Source organism: Pseudomyrmex gracilis, unplaced genomic scaffold (genome assembly GCF_002006095.1).
Source record: "Pseudomyrmex gracilis isolate BER0280 unplaced genomic scaffold, ASM200609v1 scaffold_46, whole genome shotgun sequence".
NCBI classification, from domain to species: Eukaryota; Metazoa; Arthropoda; class Insecta; order Hymenoptera; family Formicidae; genus Pseudomyrmex; species Pseudomyrmex gracilis.
In genome coordinates this window covers 794,401-816,394 of record NW_018020630.1, presented here as the reverse complement: position 1 = coordinate 816,394, position 21,994 = coordinate 794,401, and the positions used below count along the sequence as shown (strand labels likewise).

General features: G+C 38.9%; 1 long non-coding RNA gene across 1 annotated transcript in view; it reads right to left on the bottom strand.

Moving 5' to 3' along the window:
• Positions 1 to 12,958, bottom strand: part of LOC109853332 — a 117,861-nt gene extending 104,903 nt beyond the window's left edge. Inside the window, exon 1 of the long non-coding RNA XR_002250103.1 lies at positions 12,602 to 12,958. This is a non-coding gene — a long non-coding RNA (uncharacterized LOC109853332). The remainder of the gene's footprint in view (positions 1 to 12,601) is intronic.
• Positions 12,959 to 21,994: the final 9,036 nt, after the last annotated feature.

Sequence of the window (21,994 nt, the reverse complement as noted above, 5' to 3'; positions counted from 1 at the left end):
CGCACGTGGTAATGACACGTATGCTTGAAGTCGCAGCTGCGAGAGACGATTTTTGCACGCGCAACCAATCTGACAAGTTTGCATGTAAAAATAATCCAGTGAGCAAATTACACGGACTCTTCTCGCTAATGCAATTTTTATTCTCAGCACGTAACATAATCTTTATCTTGCGTTCGGTTCCGATCGCATCTCTGTCGTCGAAAAGTAAGCAAGAACTCAAGGAGTTTCGTTCTGTACACGAGTGCAAAGTGAATATTATCGGATGTTTTTTTGTTGTTTACATATGTCAAAAATACTAGTTAAATGTTAACGCGCGGACAGATCCGTAATGTTTTGCTAACATCTAAGTAAACAGAGATAGAAAAAAGATCTAAACAAGTGTAAAACAAAACTCTCAAAGTCAACAAAATAAATGGATATGAAGATTGTGCGTTTGATACGTAGGTAGAGATTTTTCGGAGTATATACGGCACTGCATGAAAACAATGTTCCTGTTATTTGGCCGTGCCGTGTTGGATTTTTTTCAGAATCCTGTCATCGCTGTGTGCGTGCCGATTTGTTGACAGTTTAGAGAGACCAACACACGCGCGGCGGTTTCATAGGATGCGTCGCCTCTCTGGATTGATTCCATGGCACCGTAAACCCACGCTTTGAAATCGACAATGAAACCCACTCGAAGGCTGCAAAGGGTACGCATCGTGGAACTGGGGCATGAGTGTGCGCAGGTGGTCGGGTCTTCCGGTGCGGGCGTGCCCTGTGTGATATCGTTGCTTTGTGTGATAACTTCGACTACGCAAATTCCTGTTTTCTCGTAAAACAATTCAAAGAAAAAGAAATTTTCAGAATATTAAAGCTCTTGTACGTACAACAAACACAATAGATTGTTTTAATTTCATGTTTAATTGTATTTTACGTTGTTCAACTTAAATAGACTATGTTTCTCTCTCTCTCTCTCTCTCTCTCTCTCTCTCTCTCTCTCTCTCTCTCTCTCTCTCTCTCTCTCTCTCTCTCTAAGAGAGAGAGATCAAGTATCAAATTAAAAAAATGAGATATTTAGACAGAAAGAGTTTAGAGGTACAATATATATTGCACAGAGAACAGACATTTTTGTTGCATCTTTTTAATATAAGAGTTTATTTCTTTTTTTCTTAGTGAGCGACCACGATTCTTAGGGTTTTCGCATTCTCATCTTTCTTCAACAATAGAAAGTCTTAGCCTCAGAAAATTAATTTCCTCTCTTCCTCTCTCCTTTCCCCTCGCTTATTCACCGATAGTTAAAAAAAAAAAAAAAAAACAAAAAAATTAATCGTACATTCTGTCAAAATAGTACGAGCGTATGGTGAAATTGCGCACGGCAAAGCTATAAAAGTCGTCAGCGTGACGCAATATTTTCGAAGCTCAATACTTTTGACGTTTTGATCTTCCAATGCCAAGCGGAGAGGATATTGCGAAGTCTCATAATATTTTCATTGCAACCGGCACAGTACATGCAATAATGTGAACTTGCTCCGAACGTAGTCTAACACATTTTGAAAATCTATTCCGACTAAACATTTTTATTTTTATTTTTGTTGTAATAACTCCGTGACATAAAATAGAGACCGCTACAACTGTGCAAAAACTAGAGTTTTTAATCAGTTTAAATTTTCGATATTGTTTTAGAGTGACCATTTATATACCATTTTTTTTTTTTGTTTTTTATACATTTGACATAGCTTCACACAGAATAGTGTAATTTAATGGAAATTGAACAGAGTATTTTAACTAAAGAATTAAAGTGATTCAGGAAAAATGAGGTTTACACTGAACATGTATATTTAAATAATAAAAAAATAGACTATGTGATTATACAACTGTCCTTGTTCATATAAAAAAGTTCGTATCTCGCACTCATTTCTGGAAAACGACCGAGTTGGATTCAATTAGAAGTACTACGTAATTAAAAGTTGGGCGTTCCAAAACAGTGGGCAATCTTTTCCAACTCGATTGGATCCGAGTGCGAAGACATTGCCGACTTTTTCATTAAACGCCGCCGGAGGCAACTTGCCAATTATTTCGTCTGGTAGGCGAGTAGATCCCGTAACCTTCGATCACGGTCGAAACAAATGGTGAAGAAGAACTTTAGCGAGACCTCGTCACCTCGGAAATATCCATTAAAACGTAAAGACGAATTTTTTCTTTCTTTTTCTCACGTATTTCTGAGAAATCGCCGACACTTTTGCGAATTCTTCAGACAATTGCTTAAAACGACTTTGCACGTATGTATATTAAGAGAGACGTCTCTCTGCTTTTTTATTTATTCACAAATAACGCATTGATACTTGTGCGAATAAACGATTTTCGAAAGTTTGCGACATTATGTGCGCGACAACAACGAAAGAAATTCGTCAGCGAGTTTGAGGACACTGCCGCTTTTGCGAGAGACGTTTTATTCGAGAACTTTTAAATTCACGTTCTGCGAAAGTATAAGTAGAGATATGGCGTAGCGAATCAATCCACGTGGAGAAAGATTTAAGTGGCTATGAGAAAACTTTTCAAGCGCTTCAACGAAATCGGTAATATACTCCGTAATAAAAAAATTCTACAGCGTGAAATTGATTTTTCATATAAAAAAAAACGTTACTCGTGAGCTTTTTTCTTATTTTAATGTTTGTATACTTGCACATTAAAAATACATTTAAAAAACCAAAATTACATGCAATTTTACACAATTTTTTGTCTCTTTCCTAATACGTTTGTTTTAAAAATTGAAATACAAAAATAAATATGGATAAATAAAATAAATATAACAGAACGCGAGTCAGAGAGTATTTTGTTGTTATTTATAATACATATATATATATATATATATGTATATATATACTATATGTACACGCGTGAGTGCGGTTGTTACAGCGGTCGCCTGCAAAGTTAATTAAACATAAAAACAAACCAAAATATCTATCAATAAAACCAATTGTGCGCAACAATCGCGGGTGCAAGTAAACCTATATGGCATGTGACATCTCTCAGACTCGATTTCTTCATATCTGCCGATAGCTATTCTCTGGATAGATGTACAAAAAAAAGATATTTATCTTTTAGATAATGTTGTTGAGAACTTATCTAGAGGTAAAGAAATTGGGGGCATCAGCGAGACAAATTTTTAATATTATTTTTTTAAATTATCGTTTCATTATACATAAAAAATGTAATTTACAGAAACATAGTAATTTATGTAGTAGATAAATTTATACGAAATAATTTCGATCGTATATCAATACTAGCAAGCTTGCTCTAATCTGTCGCTTGGAAATTATGTCGTTTATAGCACAGTTCGGGCCAGCGGGCTTTCAGCAATGCGCCTCGCAATCAATACGGCATAATATACTGCCCTGAAGGGTTTACGTATTGTTTCCGCTCAAGTCCGTGCTCAGTGGCCGAACCGAGTGTCCCATTTTTAACTAATATTCGCGGAGCAATTTCCGCTAATGATCCAGCGTGTGATTGAACACGATATTTTGGGGAGCTGTTTCTCAGACTTTTCACAGGTCATTTTACCTTCTCGTGTTAACGCGCGCCCGAGAAAAGACTTGTTCGTAAACAGCCGTAATTTCTCTTTCGTTTTGCATGTCACTGCGTGAAAACACGATTAGCGCCACCGCCGAACAATCGTAAACATCTGGGGCGGCAAACGTAAAACCGGAACCGGACGATCAATCTTTCACGGAAAATTAATCCGACAAAAAAAAACAAACATCTACTTGCTGAAAAAAGCGATAATTGATCTAATTAAATTGCATTAAATTTGGTAAAATTGTTGACCAGTTTTCTTGTTGTTCGCACGCGGTCCCTTAAAATCGAATTCGGTATCGACGGGGCTTCACGCCATTTCTGCGCAACATTTGAAAATCGGTTAAACATAATAATGTGGCGCGAACGTTCGCCGAATCGCGCGTACAAGGGTTTTAAATAAATAAAATCAACGTGCGCAATTTAATTAGCAATTATTTCAACGAATAAACATTGTTGCAACAAGTGACGCGATCAAGCAATTAACCTGGCTTTTCGAAAAAAAAAAAATTGATTAATCGGTTAATTGGTTTATCATCGGCGAAAAAAATTACTCTTTTGTAAAAACAATCATTAATAATCACGAGGTGATTTGTCTTCGTTAATTACTTGGATTATTGTACTTCGGGTCAGTGTTGCAGTCAGCTGGAAGCAGATAAGTTACTCAAGCTCTGTGTGAGTATAAGGTACATGCAAGATGTACCTGGACAGATACAAATGCGGGTAGGGGCACTCATCTAGATATCTCAACGTGCCATGATGGTACGTGACCTAACTTACATTAGTCTTATCGCCGTGGCATTATACCTGCTCTACGAGACTGGAAGTTGGTAGACCAGAATCGGGGTGTGCATAACCGCGGGATCCGAACTCGATGGACTTCTCCTTGGCAAAGTTGCAAATCAGCTTACGGTAACACCACGAAGAAATTGCCGCAGCGAATTCACGATCTTCGCAGTTGATGAGAAAATTGTGCATTGGGATTGTGACCATCGTTTTCGCGTGAAACGAGAGAGATTTCCATACCCGTAGGTATATAACGTATTTTCGGAGCGTATATATATATATTCGTGACGTGCCATATTTTTAAAGACGAGACCGCGTTCTATATATTTAAAGCCCGACGAGCGTAAGAATCGCAACTGAGATTTATTTTCGACGACGCGATGAAAGGAACCAGGCACCGAACTATTAGCATAGCCCGATGAACGCGAAGAGAAGAAGAACGAAGGTAGAGCGGAAGAAAAACGGCAATTTCCGAGATAGAAGAATTTATGCGAGCACTGTTTCGACTCGTCCGTTATCGCGGCAAGCGAACCGTGCAAAATGCCTAACATTTTAGGCACGTAAATATACATAACTATACTTCCAGAGCTTTCTTGTCAGTTCGTACGTAAAATCGCGTTAAGTCCCGTAGAGTCCCTTAAAAACCCATTCCTTCCTCGGATTCGTCTTTCTACCGCTCATTAAATCTGTCGCGGTCGACTCGATCAAAATAGATTTTGCCCTCTCTCTCTCAAAGCAATTTATATCTCATTAAAAATTCCGATATTCTATATAATAAGCCACTTTCATCTGCATGGCATACGGAAAAGTTAAAAGAAATCCCGTTTTAATTTGACATAATCCGTTGGAACAAGAAGAGAGAGAGAGAGAGAGAGAGAAAAAAAGATTTCAAAAGATTTCTATAAGTATATGGTTCGAGATATTTTTCAAATAAAATATTCAACATATATCGCTTGTTGATAAATTTTTATATCACAACAACATATTTAAAATTATATATTAAAAACAAATGTAAAACTGTTTCTTCTCATTTTTTTTCATTAAAATCAGGTAACCCTTATCGCATCTCGTTTTCCGGAGAGTATACTTTATCATTTCGCATATATTCGCAAATTGACAAAATCCGCGTTTGAAGCGCAAACGTGTTAGATAACCTAAATTAAGTTTAAGGACGGAAATACAGCGGTGCTCGCGGGCGCGTAATGGCGGCGTCGTCGTCGTCGTCGTCGTCGGTCCCCACCCACATCAGGAAATGAAAACTAAGTTTTTGCCGCGTGATATTAACACGCAGCGAACTTCCACCGGAGACGTGCGCGATGACGGCGCCCGGTAAGTAAAGCGCTCCTTTTGTTAACGTAAGAAAGCGGATAATAATTCGTGAAACCTTCGCGAAAGCTTCGTTCTCTTCCTTTCTCTCTCTCTGTCTCTTTCGCGCGCGTATTATAATCGAGATCTGCACGACGATCAATATTTGCTTTCGACTTACACGGATGCGAAATCGGAGCCGTATTATTCTCGGGAAATCGCGCGAACAATCATCCACGCATACATTTTGCGATGACGATTTATTCGTTTAGCAGCACGAACAAAAACGCCATTCCCTCGGCGGGAACATTATTAGACCGACTAATGGAGTTCGAGGTTTTGGCTTTCGTTCGCCTCGGATTTATTAACGGTTGATTTTGATAATGTAATGACATGATAAAAGTATTGAACGATAAATATATAGAATCAGATTTCACAAATATATGTATCAGTTTCACAAATACACGTATAAAATGTGTTTAATGAATTATTTTATTGTACAGAAGAGAGAGAGAAAAAGAAAGAGAGAGAAAGAGAGAAGAGAAAAAGCGAGAGAAAGAAAAACCACATATTCACTGTTTTATTTATCTATATTTTTTTAATGGAATGTATTTATATTTGTAAATTTTTTACGAGAGAAGAGAATATTCTACGAGTTGTGACAAGTATGGAACATGATGTTGTTGGCGGTCGTTGCGGAATTTTGCACAAGATAGAAACACACACCGCTCTGTCATAAATTTCTTATTTCGTGACAAATATCCACTACGACCCGGATTTGAAGTCGTGGCCGTTTTTTTTCACGCGCGACAGTGTTATTTTCTTTTATCACGCCGCGCGGCCGTGACGATACGTTACACCTTTGTGACGGCTAAAAGTACGCGTATTTTAAACTTCGCCTGTCTCTCTCTCTCTCTCTCTCTCTTATACTCCTGCGAATCTTAGCATGCCAATCGGAAAAGCGCGGTATACTATCGCTCGATCTTGAGATAGACGTGCCACAGAATTTTTCAGCCTTTTACGTCATTCTTATGCTTTTTCGGAATTTTAAGAATTCGTCTTTCAGAAGGAAAGACGAATTTTTTTTCCTCTATCACGAGCGATCGTCTCGGAGCTTGGAGCAAAAAAACATCGTTTAAAAATGTACAGCGAAGCTCTCTACAAATCTTTTTAGCACAAAATATAATATCGAAATTAAAATTTCTTTTAAACAGCGAAATTAAGTTAGCGTTTTTTTTATTTTCGCTCAGAATCGATTTTCACTCAGAAAGAGAGGAGAGAAGATTATCTTCGTAATAAAATTAAAAAAAAAAAAAGCTAAAGAGCCGAAATATTACATCATTGCACAAATACAGAGATTATCTTTACCAAACACAAATGAGATTTAAAAATAAAAGTTTTGTACGGCTTGCGGTAGATTATAACATATTTCTGTCCGAGTTATACGAGTATGAGTGTGTGTTCTCTGGTATAAGAAATACACATGAGGTAATAAATCCAGAGCGTGACTCGAACAACTGAATTTTCCGCAGCGTTTTTCGTAAGGTTATACACTATAACTAACTTTCTCGGTCGCGCGCGAAACAAAATATTACTCTGTACCTACGAAGAAAAGCTCCCCAAAATAATTTTATTACTCGCATAGCATTGTCTTTGAGTTTGCGGCGTGACATACGAGAGAACGTGTAAAAATCTCTGCAAAAACATGCGCACGACGATGGATCTTCACGGAGGAAAACAAAAACACGACCTCAAAATTAACATTTTTGTTAAACATGTTTATCGGATCTCGCGCACTTTGAAACATCGCTTGAAAATCCGGGGGATCTTGAGTCTATCTTAATTTTTGCTTAAGATAATTTAATCGAGTAACAAAGTTGTGTGTACACACCGTAACACGAATTTGGAAGTGCAAATTCTTGTGGAAAATTAATCCTGTAAATAGATAATATTATGTGCAACAAACAGATAATATTTGTATTAAAGTAGTAGTCCGTTTAAATAGAAATTACGTCTCGCAATCAATTAACATTCGGAGATTCGCGTTAAGTATCGCAGCAGAAAGTAGTCGCACTCAAATCCTTCGCGTTGCTTACTTACGAACGAGACTTGCGAACGTTGCTAACGGTTCTTGATAAACTAATTACACTTCATACTTGCCAAGGCAATCCCTCGTCTCCCTCCGCGGTAACTTCGGTCCGCGAAATTGAATTCCGAAATGCGGTGTACAGCAGTCGCCTGACTTCACCTCGGAATTAGTGAGGCGATCGCGATCCATCTTCGTCATTAACGAAATTAATAACATCTTCGTGAAATCTATAAAACTTGAGCATTTTGACAGTGTAAATTCGCTAAGTCCCGACAAATCATAATTACAATTTGTATTCAGACTTAATATATATCGCAACTATGTGTCTCGTGCGCTTTAATCTCAATCGTTCTAACAAATAACAAAAACTGAATGCGCGCGCATACAGTTTTACATACAACGTAACACGCGCGATAAACCTGAATTTTCAAACAGTTCCGACGTTGCATGAATAACACGACTGCCGTAGGTGGAATTTTCAGTTATATTCAGTGATTTGTGGAAGTATCTTGCGTACAAGCGCAAAAAGCAATGATTACGTGATTAATAAACGACGATCTAACTCGAGGCGATAGCACACCTGTCTGAAATTAGCTATCGATTTCGCGTATGTGTGGCTGATCGCCGTCGCGTCGTTAATGGAACAATAATAGGCGCGTCATGCGCGTATTACGAGGACGCGTACGATAAAATTACCAGGGTGGTAATTAATGCGCGTACTAGACTCGGCAGATGTCAGCGTATCCGAAAATTATATTCAAGCGAGAGTTTTACCTCGCTATCGCTTTACTGCGATCTATTGGGCACAATCTATTGAGATTATCGATGTGTGTGCCGCGTGTAATTCATAGAGCTGCAAATTATCGTCCTATATAATGCGAACGTGACAGTCTCTATTTTCTCGTGAATGTACCGAACTACAAACCGTCCCAATATTGCGCGTTTTTTTAAAAATCCTCTATTATTATCCGTCCTTTTCAAATATTTCACATCGAAAACAAATTATTTCACTTATACGTTTGTAAAACATCGTTTCAAATTAACGATCCTCTCATTTTTCTGACAGATTTTTAGACGAGTTTAAAGAGAACTATTTTTCTCTCAATTAAAAATAAAAAAAAAACAAAAATATATGGTTAAAAAACATCAAATTAAAAAAAATCCAATGCTAGTATATAAATGTTTTAAATAAATTATTTTGATTATTTAAAGAGAACAAAAGATTCGTTAAAACGCTTGTGTTTAAATTAATCAGTCGGTTTACGCGACGCAAAACGTTGACGTTTGTTTCGCTGGAAATAACTTTTACGGATCCAAACGATCTCTCTTTTACCGGAACGACGTGAACGGTCATGTGCGTTTTGTATCGCAGGTGTCAACACTTCACGTTCCACGTTGGAATGTTATAGCAGAGAGCTAGGAAATCGTCAAGCTCGTTTAGCGATCAACGTCATTCATGCGGGAGAGCGCGGATGCGTTAGAAAAATAATAGTCCTCAATTTGATTGATTTATATTACAGTTGTGTGCAAGCGTTGTCAGCCATTGTGTCGGCAACGACACGTCGTAACGTAATATGGAAAAACATTTATTATCAATAGACAATGTTGTTGTAGTTGTTGTTGTTGTTTTTTTTTTTTTTTTGTAATAAATATTGCCTTTTAGTTTTCATCCCACTGGATTATTCAGCCGAAACTGCTGACTTTCTGATAATCGCGCGATGGTTTATGCAAGGGCAATTTTTGCAAAAAATTGCTTGTATGCGACACCGATATTTCGTATCGTGTGATCGCTACGTATCATTTTATCGAGTTTTATGAAACAAGATTTTGAAAAACTGTACAAATAATCACGTGAAAGAATTTGATATAGCGCTTTGCCATATATATATATATATATCTTCATCAATATATATATATGTCTAAAATATATACACGATACGTGTGTTCTATTGAGTCAATTGTATTAAATAATAATTAACTAACAACTATAACTAATCATATAGGACAAGTGTAAACAAAAGAAAAAAGATTTGGTCCTCGGTGTGTAAATTAAAGCCGCGCACTCTCTAGATGTGATCTAGGATTTGTCCACACAGTCCGTCCATTTCTAAATTACAGAAACTACGTTTAACTGTTGGCAATTAGAAGTGAAACAAGAGCGGACCGAGCGACCGATTCATTTCTGTCTCTCTCTCTCTCTCACTCTCTCTCTCTTTTTCTTTCTCTCTTTCTCACTCGCTTGAAACGTTATAAGTTTTTATCCGATGATACTAATGGATGTTACACTTTCCTCTCTCCTTCAGCTACATAATTAAGTTCTCTCTTCGTTGTTGCGCGCGAGGCGTTAAGCGAATGAGAACGCATCGACGGACAAGCGTTTGCAGGAGCTCTCGAGCGTATCAATAATTTACGCGAGCGTTCAGTGCCACCAATTTTACTTAATTAAAGAGTCGATTCCATTACGCCGCCAGTATATCGGAGCATCCGCTACCTCCGCTGAGTAGATATTCTCATTAAGTGGAGTAACGAATCCAACGTCGAGATATTTGCCGTGCCATTTTCGTCATATAGTCTATTAATATAATAATCGCATTTTCTGAAACACGCAACGATCGGAATGCGCGCCGACGAGGGAATAAATATTTCAAATGCGTTTTTCACTCTGACTATATGATTTTAATCGATTTGCTTTATGGCGCGTTAATTGGAATTTATGAAAGTTTCGTTTCCTCTCTTTTTTCCTCCTCTCTCTCTCTCTTTCTCTCTCTCTCTATCTGTGCGTTGTAAGTCTGTAAAACGTGTGCGCGTCGACTAAGCTATAACTTTTCGCAATAAGCAACGTTACAGCTGCCATAACAGCGAGACTGCGCGATCACTGTACTGCGAACCCAACCGTGCGATATGACGAAACTGCACAGAGCAACTCGACGATGTCAAAGGCAGAACCGGAAGTTTCTAACGAACGTCGTAATAATGATACGGGATTTATACGAGTTCGCCTTCGGCGTTGCCGCGAACTTTCCAGTTGATTCGACTCAAACGTCTAATGTCTGATTAAAGATTAAGTGTGTACCTACGTGTGCTCGTCGCGACTATCCGTACAAAGGAGTGAAAGGTTTGTTTTTTATGTATAAACACGCCGGAGTAACATTTTCAAGTGAGAAATTAATTCAAACTGCGCGCAACATCTCTTCATCATGTATCCTTGAAAAGAGCCGACATTCTCTTTTGAATTTTGATTTCGATGAATATTTGATCGCGAGTGGAGAAACTGACATGAGGGGTATCATCCTGTCATTTATTATATTTATAAAGATCTTTCTCTCTCTGTAAAAGTTATACTTGAATTACGAGAAATGATTTCCAAGGACACGCGAGCCAGCCACGACTGGCTCTGACAACGTCGTTATCGGTAACAATTCCAATTTACCGGTGCCATTTGGCCCGCTCGATATCGATCGTACGACTTCCTCCATCCCTCTATCTCTTGTTCCCCCCTTGGAAGTCGCTTTAAATTGAAAAGCCAGAGTGCGGGCCCCAAAAGACAAAAGAAGCGAGCGCGCCGCAGTACTACCGATTTGTGGATCCGACTTTCCATTAGCGAAATAACATTTTCTTCTTTTGGTCGGTCGGTCGGTCGGTCGGTCGGTCGGTCGTCAGTAGAGGTCAGTCACTACTTTCGGAAACACCTAACTCGGCACTCATCTATTTATCCCAACCGGTCGGCCGTGCTTAAAAAAGTCAGTCAGCTTGTGTGAAAGGCACACGAGCTCGGATATAATTTGTCTTCGACAACATTGAGGTGAGGATCGCGCGCGTATCGCTATTTTGTCTTAATTAGTAACTGTTTGTAGCAAGTGTTTTTTTTTAAATGTAATATTTTCGCACGGAAGAAAAAAATATATGATTATAATATATCACAATTATACGTATGTTTCTTTTTACATATACATATATGTATTTTTATATATAATTTTTTATTATAATATATTGAATTTTATTTTATAATTGAAGGTATTTTTATTATGTATAATTAAAAACTATCTTTTAATTAAAGTAATTTTCAACGCTGCAATTCTTTGTGTACGCACGAGTCTTTTCAGTAGCAATAATTATACAGTGACTGTAAATATTAATTGTCAATGTGTGTGCGTGCGACGCATATTGTAATATAGGATCGAGTAGATGCACCGTTCAAAGTCAAAAAGTAATTAATTACGTGCCATTACAAAGACCGAGGACAAAAATAGAGTTTACACGAACTTTAGATTATTAGCCGCGCAGACGTAATATCATATAAATGTAATATCATAATTTACAAAGGTGCTGTTTAACCGTGGAAAAAAATGCTCACGCCGAATTAAAGAATTTAATTACACATTTTCAAACGCAGGTGCATTCTGTTTTCGTAAAATAAATAACTTTTGAAATTTGTGATCATGATGTACACGCTTTGTCGGAATCCGTTTATTTGTAACCGCAATATTCACAAGATAATACAATTCGCCAACTAAATTTTACATTTAGATATATGTTCATCTTTCATAAATAAAGTTCACTTGGAATTAAATGAAAGAGCGAGAGAGAGAGAGAGAGAGAGAGAGAGAGAGAGAGAGAAAGCGAGAGATATTGTGTTAACATTACTTATTCACAGCAATTTAACGTGAACTTCTCATCTTGAATGGTTCTATAACTCAAGAATTATTAACAAGTTATAAATATTTTAGGATTTTTGTTCAAAGTTCTTCCGTTAACTTTTCAAATATGCAAAATACAAATGTATATTAAAATAAAATTATTGACGCGTCGTTCTCATTCCCTTAAATAAATTCGTTTGCTCGCACGAAAAAAATGTTGAATTTTGCTCACCTAATAGTCCCGCTTAATCCCGATAAAGACGTTTGACGTTCCGCATTTCGTCACGACGACGGATCCTTTTATGATGACAGTCGAATCGTTTATTTGCGCGCTCACATTTCACATACAGACGCGCACTGTAAGAGTTTTTCAGAGTAATTAAAACCTACCAACTTTTGAAAAAGAGTACTCTCGCACTGTCATTTGACTTTTCAACACATCCCCACCGATTCAGTTTCTCGTCATTGGGACACCGCCTCGCAACTGCATGATCGATGCGGTTGATGTCTTCGACAAATCGATATCGTCCAACTAAACCTCGGGCTAAATTCGAAACATAAAGAAAATGATCGAACGCACGCAAGTTCGATTATTTACGATGCACCGTAAGTAACAACTACTATTATTTATAATCTCTGACAGCGTTCCGATGTGTATCGCGATGCGTTCTGATCGCACGATTGTTCGAGATTTTATTTACGTTCAACCATCGCTTTCTGTCGACTTTTATATTACATCTCGTTCAAATTGCTCTCAAATTGTGTCAGTGTTTTTTTTTTTTCTATTTTTTTTTTATTGCAGTATGTTCGCGCGTGACCTCTCTCGACTCTTCCGATATAGTTGCACCACTTTATACTGTTGTCTCAGAAAATATGCACTCAATATGCCAATCACGCAATTTCTGTCTCTCGAATAACCCTCATCTCAAGGCGAGATCTTCTGTCTCTTCGCAACAGAGAAACACCCGCTCCGAAACTGTGCGCGCCGAGGATCGGGCGGTGACTGAAAGCGTCGCGCGGTCTCGCGCCCTGTATTTCTGTCCTTCTCTCTTTGGCTCTCATCCCCTCTCGCACGCTCTCTCTCTCTCTCTCTTACTCTCGCGAAATTCCACTCTCTTCACAGCGCACATTCTCCGTCCCTTTTGCTCGCACTGATAAAGGGTAAGGAAGAACGTTCTTCGCAGCTTCTCTCTATCCATTGGTTCAACCCTCCCGCAAACTCAACCTTTCTCACTCACTCACTCATTCATTCGTCCCACTCACTCGTCTCCTCTCTTCTCCGTTTTCTTCTTGCTCTCTCCCTCTCCTCTCTCTCTCTCTCTCGCTCTCATTTTCTAATACACATAGAGATACTTTATCTCGCTTTATCTGTCGCTCAGTTTCTCTCGCTTCTTCTTCATCTCATCGTTCTTGTCTCGCTCATTCACGTACTTGTACATGTGTCTGTATCATCCGCTCTCTTTCTATCTCATGAAATACCTGTATCCTCTCGTCTCCGTCTTTGTCTCTCCTGCTTGTGCAACATCCCTCGCACGCACATATCCACCCCTCTCGCTCATACTCATCTCATCTCTTCGCGTCCGGTGCACGCGCGAGCATCCAACGCAGAGGACCACGCCTACCCCTTCTGTATACGTGCCATTGATGCGAGAGGGAAACTTAGCCCCCGAGCTTCCGCGAGTGCAACGCTCCGGCTTTTTCCGACGTACGAAAGCCTCTCGAGCTACAGTCTTGATTACACATGGGCGTTCTCAGAGTCGGTTTGATTCATTAATGCGAGAGAGAAGGAAGAAGGAGGAAGAGAGAGAGAGAGAGAGAGAGAGAGAGAGAGACAGAGACTCTGTTTTATAATTATTTATTTAAGGAACGCACGGAACGTAATTTCTGTGTGACATGTTAAAACATGTTGAGAATATAATTGGCAACACGTAGAATCAACGTAGACAATGCAGACAATTACATTGTATGATGTTTATAGTTTAGTTCGACACACACGACGAACACCATTTTTTCACGTTCAATTAGAATCCAAATTCTCAAGACAGTTTCTGACAATCGATATGTAGGCTAATCGTAATTTTCGTATTGATCGTAGAGATAAAGAGAGAAACTATATTATTTTACAGTTATATATATTATTATTAAAATTTTCAAACAAGAGAAGATAACACTTTTTAAGCGCGAATAAAAACCAACTGCGAAATGTAAATAATGGTATGTTGTTTAATTGGAGTAACGTGCGTGAGCTGGCAAATTACATGTGCCTGAATACATCTAATTTTTCATAATGAAATGTTTGCTCCGATCGCGCGTTTGCGTTGAATGAGATTCCACAGCAAATATATGTTATTCATAAAAGATCAATATTTAAGTTCAAACTGGTTATACACATAGGACGCGATATGTTTTCAATTTATATAGGTCAGATTTATTTACTCGAAATAAAAATAGAGAAATAGAGAATTTTCAATATATTTTACGATATAAAACTCGGTCTGTGTATGTGTGTGTGTGTGTGTGTGTACATACGTGGTCGCGTGATTTCGTATACTATGTATAATTTTGTATAACTGAGTCACTTGTCCAATGTGTGTGTGTGTGTGTGTGTGTGCGTGTGTATGTACTGAATGTAACTCTATGCACCACCGCATATAACATCAGTGGTATCATCGCCAGAACATGCTGTGTTTGCTTGTTTCTGTGTGCCTCTATCGGACAAGTATATTCCTCGAGAACGCGTTATAATTACGACTATTGTGGAAATCCGTGTTGAGAGATAACGGACTGACTTACGATGACGAGATCGTTTTCGCATGAAACCGCATCGCGTTCGGAAGAGAAACTCGAGAGCTTATCTCCCAGAGAGTCTAATTATCAGTATTATCGGTGTGCGCGAATATATACACGGTATGCAAGCATTGTTTAGTTTTTTTTTTTTTTTTTTCTAATAACGTGATATTAGATAGTGCAACTACCTCTTATAACATTTAAATGCAAAAAAAATTGCGAAGAGATTTTTCAAAAATGCGTCATCGTTTCTTAGAATATGACTTTGAATTATCTCTCCTGCTCTGTTTTCGTATATCAATATATATCGCGAGAATAAAACTTTCGAGAAGAGTTTTTCTGCCGATAATATCTCTCAATTTCGCGTCCAAACGAGAAAATATCGTTTTCCGAAAGCGCAACTCTCTCGTGTGTACGGGAATGCGACGAACAGGTCACTCTCTTTTCACGTTCGCCGATAAGCTCCCTCTTTCTCTCTCTCTCTTTCTCTCTCTGCCGGGTTGCTTTTTCCGGAAATGCATACTTAAAGCTCGGAAGCGCGTTTCGAGATTAACGCTTCTCGCAATCGTCGCATACACCCATACACACACACACACACACAAGTGTCTTTATCGGTGCGCGCGACGGCGCTATGCAAAGTATTTTCAATTTTAACGTACACACGGTCACGGCTGCGGTTGTGCGAGGGGTTATGCGGCCTCTCTTTTCATGCCTATCCACCTATCTTTCTTCCGATGAAGGTTTTCCGCATCGGCGGACTTCTGCATTCTCCCGTTCGCTTTATTACGTTGCAGACACCGCGAAGAATGAATGCTTTGCGCGCCACCGCTCGCATTTGACTGGGGATTGCGTATTTTCTATAGCGTGTACACCGAGATATAGTCGGAAATTGGCATACTTGTCTCCGTAATGAGACTATCGAAAGGTAAATTTCTCTCTCTCCGTTTCTTTTTTCATATCGAAGAAGTTTCGCGCATTCGAGAAACGTTACAGACTTGCTAAGAGCGGATGTATTCAAGAATTCAATCTCATCCTCCGACTTGTCCCTCTTACGTGCGCGTACATAATTGAAATATTCGAACGATCGAACGAGTAACATGACGATGAGCGATACATATATTTTTTTTTTATTATTATTAATTATCCAGTGTATAGCGACTAACGTAATGCGTACTTGTGCGACTTATACGAAATTCGTAGATTCGCGAATTGATTTTGTTAAATATAGACGTTCGATTGACATCGCGGTTAAACGATAACCATCATTCGTGCATCTTCTACATTCGCAGCTGTTTAATTGTAATAAATAAATTATCAAACTGCGAGACAAAACAAAAAACAAAACGTCTCACTTTTTTCGTTACCGGCGTGACTCGCAGAAATCAAACCGCGCGATTACGAGCGGATCGTGTCAGAACAAATCGACGATGTTGTTAATAAGTGATCCGAGTTACCTCGGTGCTCGTAATGCAATTATTCTTCTCGTGCTTTGTGCGACGCGGGAGCGAGTATAGTTGAGCGCTCGCATAAATGACGGGGGTAACCTCCGAGTGCGAGACATTCTGGAGCGGCGGGGGAACAATGGACAATTAATGCACGCCATTCTCTCTCTTTCTCCCTCTCTCTTGCTGGGTACATTCCGTGAACTCTGAATTCTCGCAGGAGCGCCGTTGCCGTCGTCGTCCCTTGCGTTGTCCTCCAGAAGTTGCACAAAGGAGCGACGGAATACTCCCCTTGAAGAGACGCACACGTGCCTTACGGCCTGAGAAAATATCGGTCTTGAAATCGACATTGAAGCCACTCTCTCTCCCTCTCTCTCTCTTTCTCTATATATATATATATATATATATATATATATATCTTTCTGGTAAATATATAGAGAGAGCAGCTTTTTTACATTCTGTTAATTTAGATTATTTAGTGAGTACTCCACATTTCCTGCAAACACGTGGTGTTCCCGGCGCGGATTATTTGTAGAGTTGTGGGAAAAACAAGGAGGTTTTAATGGCGCGTCATTTGCAAGCTTGAAACTTCCGCAAAAGTACAAGCCTGCTTGTCCGCAACAAAAGATACTACTCTTTGTGATACTGCAAAAACCTTTCTTTAATTACTCGGTCTTTAAAGTGAATGTGTCGAGTCCTTCTTTTCTCTGGGAATGAAAGAGAGAGAAACGCGTAGAGAAAGAGAGAGTGTTGTTATCTTCCTGCCAGGTCAAAGATTACCGCGCGATAAAAATAACACAAATACCAAGCAAAGAGGGGGGCGAGGAAGAAGAAAGATGGATACAAAGAAGTAATGAAAACGTCTCTAGAATCTTTCCGAGCATTTTGCAATCTCTTCTGAAGGGAAGTGTTTTATCATTTTCAAGGTGCCATTACGAACCATGTATTGCAGATTATTAAATGAGCTGGAAGGAAAAAATAAGACAAACTCGTGTTCGAAAAAATTTTGTTTATTACCTGATAACTAATGTTACGCGTACAAACTGTATAATAAAATACAAAAGGTCTTTGTTTCAAAAAATTACTGCATGTTTTATTGTATGTGAAAAGATATTGTGCGATGGAATCGTTTCGATTTGTCACAAAAGATTTCGTCGAAATTTATTTTGTCACTCGAAAACCGTTTATAACTTTTTACCGACATCAATGAACTTATATAATTGTATATATAAGAGAAAGAGAGAGAGAGAGAGAGAGAAGAGTGGCTACTTATATACTTTTTTTCTCACAAGAAAAAATAAATGTGCGATTTTAATTCTAGCTTTACCTTCAGTATTTAAACTCCCATTAAAATAAAAAAATATTGCGGTTTAAAATCGCGTTAACATGCCTTTTCTTGTGAGGCGGAATTCCGCAACATGCACGTATAACAGCTAAACTGACGGAAAACCGCATAGTAAGTAGCGGTCCTGCCGCACGTGTCCAGTCTCGTGAGAACCTTCCGAACATAGTCCCGCGGTGCGCCAACTTCGCCAAAGTGTCATCAAAAATTTACATAATCGTGTAAAATCTATCCAACGACGTTTTGCGCTCGTTTGTCTCGGAGAAGAGCGTCAATCTGTCGTTAATTCTCTCTCTCACTCACTCTCTCACCCACTCTCTTTACCTCGAACGGCGTCGTTTCAAAATGCATAACCGTCTTCCAAACCTTATAATACATAACTGAGAGAAATCAAAAATAACAAATAAAAATCAAACTCGAAAAATAGAGAGAGAGAGAGAGAGAGAGAGAGAGAGAGAGAGAGAGAAGTCAAAGAACAACATGTGACTACAGTCACGTGACTTTAGACATGTGTCTTGCAAAACGTAAGTATAAGTACAGTTACGCGACAGGAAGGAAAACAATCACGTGACTTTAGTCACGTTTTTAAAGACACGTGACTAAAATAAAATCACGTGTTGTTTTTCCACTCCTCCCTCTCCCTATTTTTTGAGTTTGATTTTTATGCGTTATTTCTGACACTTTTCATATGTGTAGTATATGGTTTGTAAGGTCATGCTTTGTTTCTTTTCTCTGTGTGTGTTGGCGAGTTTATTCGTTTTCTGAATTACTTTTCTTCTTCATAAAAAAAAGGATATTTTTTGTAGGTACCAAAATGAGGATTACTCACGATTAGGAGAAGTTAAAGGGAATAGAGAATAGATTTAAGTGTCAGGTTGTAAGATATGCGTGGACAAAAGAAGGACAATATTATGTGCAATTTAGATGTAAGTTAAGTAGGATAGTGTACAAAGTAGAAATAAGATAGAGGGTAAGAAAAGCGATATATGTAGATTTGGAAAAAGGGAGACGATAAGTTATGGATGGATGGGTGAAATAGAAAGATTGTAAACCAAGTCCCCTTCTTGGCCGGGAAGGCTGATGTGAATAAAATATATATATATATATATATATATATATATATATATATATATATATATATATATATTGTAGGTATACCAAAATTCAAAACAGTTTACTTTAAAAAAAAAGGGTATATCGGTACTGTCGGAGGTGTTGCCGGCTCGAAATCATCACGTTGACGCGTAGCACTACTGTCTTTCGTGTCTCTTGATGATTCTCTCTTTCCTTCTCTAACTCACACTTCCTATCTTTTTTTCTTTTTTCTTCTTTCAACGCGCTCGTACATGTATGCCATCTGTGTTAGCAAAGCATACGGACATGCACACATTTTGGTCGCACGACGACGATAATAATGACGTTTCCGAAAACGTGAATTTCTCACTTCGAAACCTTATCGTCGCCTATCTCGAAATCAGAAGCGCAAACAAAAAAACGCAAGAATAATTTGTTTTTTAATTTTTAGTTCTGAAGCGATTGAGACTAAAATAGGATTGATTGGTTTAGTCGTTCATGAGATATTGTCTCATGAAAATCTTCTCACTTCTCAATCGCATGAATTTCACGTATAAGAGAGGCACGAGTATCTCTCGCGCCGCGTTCGAGCGCGACCTCGGTGCGCGTGAACTTGGCGAGAGGCACACTACCGTGTGCCTCTTGATCCTCTTCTCATTTACTATCGGCGCGCAACTATTGCGGTTCGACTGTCAGCGAAGTAGGCGACTTGATGAGATAGAGACGCAATTATTTGGGCCACGATCCACTAATTGGCGAAGTTTCAGAGTACACATTGTCCGTGCTTTTGACACAAGTGTTCCATTGTACCAAGGAACACTCGGCAACCTCTTCGCGCGCGGCGTCTTTTGAGTCTGGGAATCTTATGAGAAATTCAGCATTCCATCATCAAACGCAGCATCGGACGATTAAGCGTGCCTACTTAAATAACTCTAATCAATATTACACCTGAATAGAATCCGAATTTATTCTCCTTTGTGTGTGTGTGTACGCGCGCGCGCACGTGTAGAGAACAAACAAATGATAAGAAAATCCACATCTTGAGTTTAATTTAAATACGTAATGCGGTGTTTATATCGAAGATATATACGAAATACAACCGAGTCAATTTTGTGAGATAATTAGCTATTGAGTACATGCGCGCGTTTTTTGCGTGTACTCGACGTTGAAATTTTTTGTACATCGCGAATCCAATTTTTCTCCGACTATTGCAGGCTTTATCAAATTAAAGCAGATCGAATCGCGCTACAGCTGCGTCGTCACTGAATCGTTAATTCTCGTTTATTGCATTTTAACGATGTAAAGGGCAACACAACAAGTGGAAGTTAATCAGATGTTATCAAGAATCGTAACAGTATACTTGTTGAAATTACTTGTTTTAAGTAATCTCTTTCTCTCTCTCTCACTCTCTCTCTCTCTCACTCTCTCTCTCTCTCTCTCACTCTCTCTCTCTCTCACTCTCTTTCTCTCTCTCTCTCTCTCTCTTTCCCTCTCTCTCTCTTAAATAGTTTAAGCTCAATCTATATCTCTCGCAATTTAGTATTGCACGCACGGAATAGTTTTCAAAATCGCGACCTCCCCTACGTGCTACGGTAAGTGTAATGCGTCGTTCCTGAACATACATACGCGCTCGTGCGTGTAAATCTACTCCAGAGACGCGTACGTAAGGAAGACACGTGTCCGGTGTATGAAGGAGATAAACCCCCTTGTATCTCTCTCCTCCTTGCTCTCGCGTCTATACGAGAAGCAGAACGCCACGGGAACATTTTTGCAAAGCTGTCTTCTTTCACGGTTAGTAAGCACTTTGCATTTACGGCGTCTGCACATCGGAGAACCACGTCCATCTTAATATAATAAGAAGTACGTGACTTTTCCGCGTGTTTTTCCCCTCCTCCGCACACGTCGGATAATTAAGACACTTGTGCCGACGGAAATGTTTTTTTCGTTGCCAACAACCCTGTAGCAACACGCGCCTCCTTTTACATGTGCACGCAAACTTTCTTTCTCTCTCTCTCTCTCTCTCTCTCGTCTCTTGCCGGACGTCTCCTGGGCGAGCACAAAATTCGACGTGTTTTTTCCTCTCCCCTACCCCCTTTTCTCTTCCCCTCTTAGACTACATTTGCGCGTTTCACTATATACGCGCGCACTGAAAACGGATAATTACTGCACAGCGCTAAAAAGCGGAAAGAGCATGATTCGTTAAAAGAATTATCGCACATTTTAAATACTTTGCCCGTCTGGTTCTCTCGTCGGCTTACTACTCTCGTTCGTTTTTGCTTCTCGTATATATATTTATGACGTTATTATTATTTTATCTCTTCTTCTAGGGCGGCATTTTTATTTCACATCGAATAATAATATTGCGAACCGTTTTAAATTATTTATTGTTTCAACGTAGTAACGAAGTAACTTTGTGTAGAATTGCTTCGCGTGGGATTGATTGCTTTTTTTTTTAATTTTAATGACGTTTCCTGCGATCTGCGAGAACTTTTACGATTGACCGTTTTATATCAGAAAATGTGCGATAATGTTTACGATAAGTGCAATATTTTTCAAAGAGAATGTGAATTGTCTCTTTTTGTTATAGCAAATTAAAAAACCAGCGTTGCTCGTTGAACAAAAAAAAAAATTAATTAAGGTTGTGTAGCTGCGAGGGAGCTACTTTTCCGTAGTCTCTCAAGTCGAATGTCCGCACTTTAATCACCGGCAAAGTGTACACGCCACGGTAATGTCGGTATTCATACAGGAGCGTGTATATCATGTTGTGTCTCTCCGTTAATCATCAACCGGGAGATATCCCGAGGATGTTAATCATGAATATTCAACATAACAAGGGAGCATTATCTTTGAGGAGACATAACACTTTAAGATCCGACATGGCCGACGCAATGCGTGTACAACGTTAGTCGTATTCTGTTCACGCATGCGGAGAGCTTATTAGAGCAGTGACGATCTAGAAAGATCTCTCTGTTATTGCAAA